Below are 11,262 nucleotides of genomic sequence, written 5' to 3' on the forward strand. Positions count from 1 at the left end.
CTATGCAGGAAGGAGACCTAGTCACAAACAGGCTATTACAGTAATCCAAGCAGTGATGACTAACCATCTATTCATTTTAATTTCTTGGGTAATTCGTTCCATCTATTAGCAGTCAGCCACATATTTAAAAGACTTTTCTCCATAAAAATCTTTCCTCCTGGGTGTGATGGTCAGCTAAGCCAGTAAGCATAGTGGATTTTGCCAGCATCTTATATCAGTGATTTCAGACACTCCAGGGATTGGCCATAAATACTTCCTCAAACAAGATCTACCCAGCCATTCCTATTATTTTCTGACAAAAGTAATCCCAGGATGATATACATTTTGCAATTAATTTTCTTTTATTATACAACATAGATTTATATCATTTACTTAGCTGAATTCATGATATCCTCAGATCATTGCAGATACCAGTTTAATATGCCATTTCAGAAGGACTAGAGTAGCTGAATCTATTTTACAGTTGGCAATAAAAGCGGTCCTTCCTGAGATAAGAGCACAATAATGATTTTTATGTGGCTTTCACATTTCAAACTTGGATTTAGTTGAACTACAAAATATTTACGTTTTTCACAACCAACAAGTTGTTGTCTTTACGGATTGAATGTAAAGAGACTCCCAACTCCATTTCAGTTCTCAAAACAGTCCGAAATGCATGTTTTCCTCTTACCACCACCATTGCCATCCAATAACCTACATTTTGGAAAAACAAACCAATGTGACCCATTTACAAGCTGAAAGTAAAATGTGCTACCATGCTATTATGGGGAAGAATTATTTAATTTATATCATTCTTAAAGGGATAAAAATATCTGTTCTAAACAGACAAAAAGCATCATTTTGTGGTTACCTGCTGCTGGAATTATACTGCTTTCCTTTGAAAGGCATGTGATTCATGCAAAACTCACTTTGTGAACTCAAACACATATCTCCTGAGATCACCCTCTACAACTGTAAAACAGCCCAAGAAAGAAAAAGAGGATGGATTTATTGTCTATAAGATCAGAGCAAGGAAATGAAATATTTTATTTCATCCTTGAAGGTTAAAGTTGCATTTTAATTAATTTAACAGGCTTACAAGAATATTTTGGTTTTAAATTTAAAAAGTTATGAAGAATATCCAACCCAGAAAATTATACAATAGTATCTATGTATGAATTATTAAGAGTAAACTTACGTTAGCATTGTGCTATATTTCTTGTGATATGCATTTTAAAAGAAGCACTGTGCCCTCCCATTTATTCCCCAGCTTCCCTCTGCAAAGGCAGCTTCCACCCTGAATCTCATGGGTGTCACTGCAATGCATATTTTGAAGTTTTACTATGTGTATGTGTATCCCCAAACAATATCTACTTTACTTACTTACCTAAATATTATACTAGTCTACACCTTTTTTGTAACAATTTTAGTGGTATGTAATTCACATAACACACAATTCATCCATTTAAAATACAAAACAATTTTGCTGGGTTTTATTATATTCACAGATAATTGAAATCATCACCACAGTCAATTTTATAATATTTCAACGACCTTAAAAAGAAACTCGATATCCTTTAGCTATCACTTCTCACTATCTGCCCCTCTGCAATGAAAAGCAACCATTAATCTACTTTCTGTTTTCGTAGATTTGCCTATTCTGGAAATTTTACATAAATGGAATCTAATAATATGTATTTTTATGTGACTGGCTTCTTTCATTAAGCATATGCTTTTAAGGTCTGTCTATGTTGTAATATTCCATCATATAGATATACCTCAATTTGTTTATCCATTGATCAGTTGATGACCATATGCGTTATTTCCATTTTTTGGTTATTAGGAATAATGCTGCTGTAAACATTTATGTACATGTTATCGTGTGGACAAATGTTTTTGTTTCTTTTTGTTGTATACCTAGGACATGGCATTAGTTTTTGAAGCATTTAGCTCTAACTCACTCTAATTCACTCTAACTGCTATATGGTGCTCCATTGTATGAATAAGCCTACTTTTATTTATCTCTTTTCTTGGACGAGCTGGTGGCTTATTCTTTTAGTCTTTGGTTTGTAGTGCTGTAGTGGTGTCTTTATATATGCTCCTTGTGCATACACAGGGAGTTTCCAAAGGAAGACTTCTACAGGTGGAGGGTAAGCACATCTTGAATCCTTCTAATAACTGCCAAACTGTTTGCCAACATTGCTGTAAACATATTTCATATCTAGCAGCACAATATACACTTCTCATTTCCTCACATTTTTCTAAAACTCAGCGTTATCTGATGATTTTGCCAATGTGATGCATGTGAAGTGGTGTTCCATTTGTCTATTTAATATGCATTTCTCTGGATATTAGTTTAGTTGAGCACATTCTTATATGTTTTTTGGTCATTCACATTTCCTCAGCAGCGAATTGTAGAATTTCAAAGTTATCATCTGTTTTCTACTGGGTTATAGTTTTTCTCATTAAAAGTAATGGCAAAAATTGCAATTACTTTTGCACCAACCTTTAATAATTTGTAACATCCCTTATAGATATTACTTTCACGTTTATTAAAAATAGATTGCAAATACCTTCTCCTGGCCTAAAATGTTTTTTCCCAACTTTAAGGAAGACTTTTTAAAAATCATACATTCGTTTGAATTTTTAATGTAAAATTTATCAGTTTTCTTTTACAACTTACATATTTTGTATCTTATTTAAAAATTCTTTCTTATGACAGTCTTATAATGTAAGTCTTCTGTATTTTTTTTCTGAAATGCTAAGTTTTGCTTTTTTCACATTTGAGTTTTCTTTTAAAATTGTGTATGTTTGTGTTTTTATAGAATTAATTAAAAATCTAATTTCACCTTTTTCTATAAAGTTATCTATTTAGGTACCTAATTGTCCTAGCATCATATATTAAATAGACTATTATTTCCTCATTGTCTTGAAATGCCACTTTGGTCATACACTAATAGTGTGTGCGTGCTTGTGTGTGTGTGTGTGTAAGCAAGAAAGTAAGAAGGAAGGAAGGAAAAAGGAAGGAAGGAAGGAAAAAAGAAAAGAGAGAAAGAAAGAAAAAGAAGAAAGAAAGAAAAAAAGAAAGAAAGAGAAAGAAAGAAAGAAAAGGAAAGAAAGAAAGAAAAGAAAGAAGGAAGCAAGAAAGAAAAAGAAGGAGGAGAGATCATTTCTGGGCTCTCTATTCTACTGTTTGTCTGTTGCTTTGCCAATACCACATTATTTACTTCAGCTTTATAGCAAATCTTGTTTCTGAGAGGATAAATCACTTCTTTCCTCTCTCTTTCTTCTTCATCTTCAAAAATTTTTAGGCAATTTTTTTTTTTTTTGAGATGGAGTCTCACTGTGACTCCCAGGCTGGAGTGCAATGGTGCAATCTCGGCTCACTGCAACCTCTGCCTCCCAGGTTCAAGCGATTCTCCTGCCCCAGCTTCCTGAGTAGCTGGGACTACAAGTGCGCACTACCACACCCAAATGACTTTTGTATTTTTAGTAGAGACGGGGTTTCACCATATTGGCCAGGCTGGCCTCAAACTCCTGACCTCAAGTGATCTGCCCGCCTTGGCCTCTCAAAGTGCTGGGATTACAGACGTGAGCCACCATGCCCAGCCTAGGCTATTCATTCTTTTTGCTATTCCATATATACAGTATTTTAGAATCACATCACAAGTGTTAAAGTACATTTGTTAAGTTCTGTGAAAAAGTCTGCCAGTTTTATGGTAATTATATTACATTTCTAGATTAATTTGGAAAAAAATGATCAATTTTGAACTTTGCTGAGATAAGTATACACTCTAAAATTCAAAGGGTAACTATTTTAAACAATAGAAATGGAATATATAACTTCAAAATGAGTACAAAGAAAAAAGAAGATAACAAAAATATAGTTTATTAAATTGGCGTCTTTATAATCATATACTGTCTTTGTTTTTTTTTGAGATGGAGTCCACTCTGTTGCCCAGGTTGGAGTGCAATGGCACGATCTTGGCTCACTGGAACCTCCACCTCCCAAGTTCAACAGATTCTTGTGTCTCAGCCTTCCAAGTAGCTGGGATTACAGGAGTGTGCCACCACACCTGGCTAATTTTTGTGTTTTTAGTGTAGACGGGGTTTTGCCATGTTGGCCAGGCTGATCTCAACCTCCTGACCTTGGGTGATCCACTCGCCTCTGCCTCCCAAATTGCTGGGATTACTGGAGTGAGCCACCACACTCGGCCTATAATCATATACTGTCTTTTTACATGTTAATATGTTTACTATTTTACTACCAAATCCATTTTACAAACTCTACAAGTAATCATTAGGATGTAGTTAAGGAGAAAAAGAGGCAAAGAAAAGTATATGGTAAATGAAAAGAACAAATATTATAAAAGAAAGAGAGTCAAATATATCAGTAATCATAATTGTTGTAAATGAACTAAATTCACCAGTTAAAAGTTAGAGATCCTCAGACTGGAAATTTAAAACTTCAGCTATAAATTATTTACAAATGATGCCCTCCACAGGTAATACAAAATTAAAAGTAGAGGAAAATTTTAAAAAATACTAGTCCATTGCCAACTGTGACTGTCATGAGTACATGTCTCTTGGATCTTCAAGTGGAGGTAGCATAGTAAACCAAGGGTGCCAGCTGCTGTGCTCTGAATTCATGCTTCCCATAGGCTGCTTTCAACCAATGATTCCATGTGGCAGGGCTCCTTCAGCAGGCCAGTTCCTGGGAGACATGGGACTCCTCTGACAGAGTCCTCTGGCTCCAGTACTCTCTAATGGCCTGGTCAAGCATCTTTTAGGCTGTACCTCAGTCTAAGATGCTTCTACCCAAACTTCTTCCTCCCTCCCTTCTTCTCTCCTTCCTTCAGGGTCAGATTTGCATAGAGATCTGATGACTCTTCCAGTCTCTCTCAGTTTCCTCAAACTTTTCTCTCAAAAACCACAATTATTTTAGATTTTTAAAGTCATCTTGGAGAGCTAGAGGGCTCAGACTTACACACTGACTGATATGGTTTGGCTGTGTCCCCACCCATATCTTATCTTGAATTGTAGCTCCCATAATTCCCATGTGTTGTGGGAGGGACCCAGTGAGAGATAATTGAATCATGGGGATAGTTTCTCCCATACTCCTCTAATGGTAGTGAATAAGTCTCATGAGATCTGATGGTTTTATAAGGGGAAGCACGTTTTGCTTGGTTTTCATTCTCTCGTGCTTGCCACCATGTAAGATGTGACTTCTGCCTTCTGTCATGATTTTGAGGCCTCCCCAGACACATGGAACTATAAGTCTGTTAAATCTCTTTTTTTTTTTTTTTTAATAAATTACCCAGTCTCGAGTATGTCTTTATCAGCAGTGTGAGAATGGACTAATACAGTAAATTGGTACTGGGAGTGGGGCACTGCTGTAAAGATACCTGAATATGTGGAAGCAACTTTGGAACTGGGTAACAGACAGAGGTTGCAACAGTTTGGAGGGCTCAGAAGAAGACAGGAAAATGTGGGGAAAGTTTGGAACTTCCTAGAGAATTGTTGAATGGCTTTGACCACAATGCTGATAATGATATGGACAATGAAATCCAGGCTGAGGTGGTCTCATATGGAGATGAGGAACTTGTTGGGAACTGGAGTAAAGGTGATTCTTGCTATGTTTAGCAGAGACTGGTGGCATTTTGCCCCTACCCTAGATATTTGTGGAACTTTGAATGTGAGGGAGATGATTTAGGGTATCTGGTGGAAGAAATTTCTAAGCAGCAAAGCATTCAAAAGGTGACTTGGATGTTGTTAAAAACATTCAGTTTTCAAAGGGAAACAGCATAAAAGTTCAGAAAATTTGCAGCTTGACAATGTGATAGAAAAGAAAATCCCATTTTCTAAGGAGAAATTCAAGCTGGCTACAGAAATTTTCATAAATAACAAAGAACCAACTCTTCATCACCAAGACAATGGGGAAAATGTCTCCAGAGCATGTTAGAGACTTTTTTCCTCCCATCACAGGCCTAGAGGCCTAGGAGGAATAAATGGTTTATTGGGCCTGGCCCAGGGCCCCCTTGCTGTGTGCAACCTAGGGACTTGCCCTGTGTCCCAACTGCTCTAGTCAAGGCTAAAAGGGGCCAAGGTATAGCTCAAGCCATGACTTCAGAGGGTGCAAGCCCCAAGCCTTGGCAGCTTCCACGGGTGTTGAGTCCATGGGTGCACAGAAGTCAAGAATTAAGATTTGGGAACCTCCTCCTAGGTTTCAGAGGATTATAGAAATGCCTGGATACCCAGGCAGAGGTTTACTGCAGGAGTGGGGCCCTTATGGAGAACCTCTGCTAGGGCAGTACAGAGGGAAATGTGGGGTTGAAGCCGCCACACAGAGTCCCCACTGGGACACTGCCTAGTGGAGCTGTGAGAAAATGGTCACCATCCTCCAGACCCCAGAATGGTAGATCCACTGGCAGCTTGTACTGTGAGGCTGGAAAAGCCACACTCAATGCTAGCCTATGAAAGCAGCCAGGAGTGAGGCTTTACACTGCAAAGCCACAGGGGTGGAGCTGCCCAAGACCGTGGGAGTCCACCTCTTGCATCAGCGTGACCTGGATGTGAGACATGGAGCCAAAGGAGATCATTTTGGAGCTTTGACTGTCCCCCACCCTGGATTTGGGACTTGCATGGGGTCTGTAGCCCCTTTGTTTTGGCCAATTTCTCTCATATGGAATGGCTGTATTTACCCAATGTCTGTATCCCATTTGGGTATCTAGTAATCTCCAGTATCTAGGAAGTAACTAACTTGCTTTTGATTTTACAGGCTCATAGGTGGAAGAGACTTGCTTTGTCTCAGATGAGACTTTGGACTGTGGACTTTTGAGTTAATGCTGAAATGAGTTAAGGCTCTGGGGGACTGTTGGGAAGTCGTGATTTGTTTTGAAATGTGAGGACACGAAATTTGGGAGAGGCAATATGATATGGTTTTGCTGTGTCCCCACCCAAATCTCATCTTAAATTGCAGCTCCCATAATTCCCATGTATTATGATACGGAACCAGTGGGAGATAATTGAATCATTGAGATGGTTTCCCCCATACTTTTCTCATGGTAGTGAATAATTCTCACGGGATCTGATGGTTTTATAAGGGGAAACCCCTTTTACTTTGTTGTCATTCTCTCTTGCCTGCCACCATGTAAGATGTGCCTTTCACCTTTTGCCATGATTGTGAAGCCTCCCCAGTCACGTGGACCTGCAAGTCCATTAAACCTCTTTTTTTAAAATAAATTACCCAGTCTCAGGTATATCTTTATCAGCAATGTGAGAATGGAAAAATACACTGACCCCCTAAAAGGAAATAAAACTAACAAAAAGAACTGTTATAGCTATATTAATACTAGCAAAATACTATGAGGCATAATGAATTATTAGTAATAAAGAAGATCATAATTTAATGTTAAAAGGGAATATTATCAGTGATAAATATAACAATTACTAATTTGTAATTTCAACTTAGCATCAAAATACACAAAAAAATAGACTTACAAGGAGAAAATAACAAATATATAACCATATTGATTTCTTTGCAAACCTACTTGTGCTTTCACTTTGTGCTTAGTGCTTTTCTCAGGGTGCACACATGCACACACACATACATCTTTAGTAATTTTTAATATTTTCACTCTATACTCTATTCCACATTCTTGTCCTGTCATTCCAGGTTGTTTTGATGTGATGGATTATTGCCTTGTGTACTTATTATTTTCATTCTTGGCTCATCTTTAATAGACACTTTATCCCCATGCTCCACCTCATGCCAGGAATCCCTATGGCTTGGCCTGTGAGACCTGAGAAGATCTGCATTTTCTTCTGCCAAGTACCATAGAGGTATCACCAGCTTCTTGGTATGGGGAGTTCCTGGAAATGGTAGTGTGCATTTGGACTCCAAATAATACAAGCAACAGGAACAGTGACCAACTCTACTGCTTTGCCTAGAACTGAGGGAGTTTCCAGGATCCAAGACTTCCAGACTTAAAACTGGGACAGTCCTGGGCAAACCAAGATGATCGACCACCTTAGCACTATTCTGCTTTTTATTTTTTTTCCCTCCGGGAAAAATTGCATTCCTACCCAAATCTCAGGCAGAGACAGACAAGTTTCTATATCACACCCCTTATCACAGTAACATCTGCAAGTCTAGTGTACAGCATAACTTTAGAAATAATTTATAGAAATGGTGACTCACAGTGTCTGTTACTTGGCAAATCCATGTGTTCATCTCAAGTCATTTAGGACTTCTTGTCTTCCTTTCCACTGAGGCTACAACCCTTGGAGACACCCAGCTTTAATCCAGAGGCTTGGTTCCCACTGTCCTTACCCTTGGTTTAAAGACTCTATCTCCTATCCTGGCACATAATATTAAAATGGTCCCCACCTCGCCACACTCTGGCCCTCCTAACCCATTTGCTCATGTGTTTATGACTCTTGTTTTAGTTCTTCCTTTATTTCAGACAGCTTGGGTGTTCCTCTTCTTGCTTGTGAGTTCATTCTGCATTTAAACATTTCATTTTATTACATTTTGAAGCATTTTCTAAGTCTTTGTAGACGGAGAAGTGTCACATTATCTTCATCTACCATCTTTCCCAAACCTGAACTCCTCCCACAACAAGTTTTGACCAGCCTGCCTAGCCCTGCAGCAACACAGCCTATAAAGTCTATAAAATACAGCAAGTTCTGAATGATTTGAGATGATGGAACACATGGGTTTGCCAAATAACAGACACTGTGATTTACGATTCTATAAATTATTTCTATAGTTATCCTTTACATTAGAAAATATAATTATTGTTTAATGAAACAGATACAAGAAATTCTTCCTTATGGCCTCAGTAGTTGAGAAAAATCATTGAATTTGGCATGGGCTATATAAGGTATGGGATTTATTTATTACAAACAGTGATATTGATCAGCCCTCCAGCTCCAGGTTTATTTTTTCTCCTATCTCTATGAGAATGGGCTGTGGCTCATTCTGGCTGGGTCAACACGTGTGCCCCATCCAGAAATGTTCTAGGTTCAGGAAAAGGTGATCACCTAGAGAAGAAGTGAATTCCAGTCTTTGGTCCTTAATACTGAAGAAAAGTCTCTGTGCTGGGCAAGGTCCACATGTGCTAGTTTAGAATAACTTGGAGGCCCCCATCCATACAGGGTAATTGGAGTTATTTACTAGGGAAAAAAGAAACATATTGCTTTTCTAAGAATTTCAAAGAAAATAATTATTGAAAGAAAGACAATCTCACCAGAATAATGTCTTTGAAACCCCAAAGATTTCAGAGTGAAAAAATAAACCTAGAGAAATAAATATATATGTATTTTTAGTTCTACTCTTGATTATTCTACGTATTCTTATATACATCTTTAACTTGTGAGCACTGGAACAAGAAAATATTTATAAGTAACCATTTCTTATTTTTATTTCTACATTTTGCAGAGAGAATTTAATGAAATAATAAGTAAAAAGTATTCAGGAGCCAATTTGGCTATTGAAACTGGGACTGGAATGTTGGTTACATGCCCAATAGCCATTCACTCTGATTTAACTCAGGTTTCTACCCTTTCCCAACATAGTCTGGTGAAAATCCTGATTCATCTCAGTCAATCACTGTTGTTCCATTGCCCTAGCAAGTAACTGGGCTTGGGACCAGGCATGTGACCCAGCCAATGAGAAGTAAGGGGGGATCGGTGGCAGTTTTTTAGCAAAAAAATCTTCTTTCTTAAAAAGAGACAAGGCCAGGCGTAGTGGCTCACATCAGTAATCCTAGCACTTTGGGAGGCCGAGGCAGGTGGGTCACAAGGTCAGGAGATCGAGACCATCCTGGCCAACATGGTGAAACCTCGTCTGTACTAAAAATATAAAAATTAGCTGGGCATGGTGGCTTGTGCCTGCAATCCCAGTCTACTCGGGAGGCTAAGGCAGGAGAATTGCTTGAACTAGGGAGATGGAGACTGCAGTGAGCCAAGATCGTGACACTGCACTCCAGCCTAGAGATAGAATGAAACTCTGTCTCAAAAAAAAAGAAAAAAAAGAGAGAGAGAGATACATCATGATAAATATCCCTTTCATTCGACTGGACACTGTTGTTTGCCAAAGATGCTTCTAGTTGTAGATGTCATCTTGCAAGTTTGAGGAGCTTGTCAAGGCCAATATATTGAGGTTGGTATAGTGACAAAAAGAATGAACAAAGATCCCGAAATCCTTGAGTTGTTTTACTGAGCCATTCTAGTGCCACCTGATGCTAGGACTCTTGTTATATAAGATCACAAATGCCCTTACTGTTTAAGCCAGATAAGGTAAGATTTTTTTTTTTTTTTTGCCTTTTACAGCCCAAGTCATCCTAATTGATACAATAGCAATCATTGAGGGTCTTGGCTTAATCACTGCTCAACTGGACCTTGTAAGATTTGAAGGCCAACGGCAGAAAGGATTTAAGATATCTTCACTCTTCCCAGACAGGCTAGGTAGGGGAAAAAGTAGTAAAGAGGAGATGAGAAGGCTGCTGCTATTTCTAGGATTTTATTTGAGGTGCAAAATTCTATTACCCATTTCAACGGGACCTTCTAACTCTGTTGGAGGTACCAAGTTCCCACTAGTTGGTGATCTCATGCTCAAAAAAAAAGAAGCTGCTGTGGTTTCATTAGTAATAGGGCTCCTGCCTGCATCAAAAGTACAAAATTCCCTGATTTTTTTTTTTTCCCTTTTCTCTCCAGGTACAAACACAGTCCAAGACACTTGGCGCTGCAGGGAGGAGGGTGGGATATGGAAAATGTGTCAATTTGGCACCTTTACCCCACGGCAATATTGAAGTCTAAGAGGTTGAGCTGTTTGCTTTATAATTTTAAAAGGGAGGGAGATTTTTCTACAACTTTTCCTGAGTGAATACAACAAGTCTAAGCAGCTGATAACTGCCAAATAAGGAACCTGATCTTTCTTTCTGTTGTGTTTGCTTGTTTGTTATTTTCTCTTTAAAGCTGGAAAGAGTTGGTGGCCGTAGATCTCAGGCTTCCAACTGCGAAGCTGTCGTGGACACACTGAGGCTACTTTTGGGGGGCTGGTCTGAATTCCAATGAATTCCAATGCAGCAGGGGAGATGCCTGTTTGAGACTGAAGGGCTTGCTCCAGAATATCTTTTCTAGGAGCACCTCGCTCTGAAAGTTGTTGCCAACATGGAAAAAATACCCCAAGGTCAGTAGATACCCACCCTTCCTTCCTACTGCTCTCTCCAAGCAATCCAATAACAGCCAGAGAAGGCTGTTTGCTAGTTGGATCCTTTA

Source organism: Nomascus leucogenys, chromosome 6 (genome assembly GCF_006542625.1).
Source record: "Nomascus leucogenys isolate Asia chromosome 6, Asia_NLE_v1, whole genome shotgun sequence".
In the NCBI taxonomy this organism is placed as follows: domain Eukaryota; kingdom Metazoa; phylum Chordata; class Mammalia; order Primates; family Hylobatidae; genus Nomascus; species Nomascus leucogenys.